The sequence below is a fragment of the Punica granatum genome, chromosome 4 (genome assembly GCF_007655135.1).
Source record: "Punica granatum isolate Tunisia-2019 chromosome 4, ASM765513v2, whole genome shotgun sequence".
Classification (NCBI taxonomy): domain Eukaryota; kingdom Viridiplantae; phylum Streptophyta; class Magnoliopsida; order Myrtales; family Lythraceae; genus Punica; species Punica granatum.
Window position 1 is genome coordinate 11,661,293 of NC_045130.1, and position 1,625 is coordinate 11,662,917.

Sequence of the window (1,625 nt, forward strand, 5' to 3'; positions counted from 1 at the left end):
GGGAGGAAAGTGATTTTTTTTTTCCGATTATAATATAAATTTATAAATCTAGTATGAGATTATGGAAAATGAAATAAATGAGCATCAGAGTCTCGTTGATAAGAATCAAACCTAAAATCTCATGATTACAGAGTTGATGACTTGTACCATTGCCTCAAACCTCATTCCTCGAGAAGTGATTTTCTTTGTGTAAAAGTTATTAGCAAGAGAAACGAAAGGCGAGGTAAGGAGTAAAAATATAAAAAAAATCTGGAAGAGTTGAGTAAGATGGAGAGAGATGATATCGCAGTGGTCCCTCATGCTCATCAATTATTGACCTCCCTAATAATAAGAAGAAAAAGAAAAGGAGAATTCTCTTCTCATTCGCATTGTCTCTCCTGCATTTACTCATTTCATTTCCTCTTGTTCCAACTCCCTCCGTCGACGTATATAATATCAGGGGTACTTATTTCTAGTATTATTAGAGTGTGGCGTTCCCGGAAAAAGGGAAAAAAAAAATACAGTACGGCGATTGTCATAGCAAAGTATTAACTAAATTCTGAAATTGGAATTTCGAAAGATCTATAAAAGAATGTAGGGGCTTGTCCAGTTTGAGTATTATTAGATTACTAGAAATGCGAATATTATAAGGAAAAATTTATTATGAAGTCATATTTCTTGGATTACAGGTAGAAACGTGAGATTGCTGTGCTTGATATATAAATATAATGAATTATTGGGAATGCAAGCTATATATGATTTATTTTTATAGAGTGAATGTGAGAATTCTATAATTATAGTGTGAAAAATTATAATGTGTTATGTCTTAATATTTTAATTTCAAACAGTGATTACAATGATCCGCTTTATATTATACACTATACGATCCAAGGGAAGTTCGAATTTTCAGAATGAACCAAAACGGACTCTAATGTGCATGATAACGTTTGGTATGTAATTAATTAGATTTTCAGAATACTAAAAGTGCGTGTATACTTCCTTCAATCATTGTTCCAATGTCATATATACGTAGCTTGAGATTGAATAATTGGAACTTCGAGTAGTATATCTACCATATCTTATCATCAACTGAGAGGTTTTTCCGGCTTTTCATCGTAAGCTCAACGTGAATTTTCACTTTCGAGTTTACCATATTACTTGTACATATCATTCCTCATACTCGAGTACTCCAGTTCTATTTGTTGGGTATGCATGTGATGAATTTCTTCGGACGAATTTACCCGCTTATATAAGGACTAATGTGGGTTAGTCTATAATACATTAAGTTGATAAAGTAAATGTACGGTACATTCACGTAAATTTCTTAACCTCACATCATTTAGTTTCTCTTTACATAATTTACGTAAATGATGAGTAAATTACTGGGAGGTTTCTTATAAATTACTTATATGTATTACACATGCATTCTAATTTGACCTGATCAAGTAATTTAATTTACTTACTATTTACATAATTCACTTGAATTATAAATAAATTACGGGGAGTTTTTTTTTTTGTAAATTACTTATATGTATTAGACATATATTTTACTTACATGTACAGTAGAATTTTCAGACTAATACGTCTATTCTGGGTTGCATCCAGAGGTGCTAAAAAAAAGGAGGACTGGCATGAAAAGGAAGTGG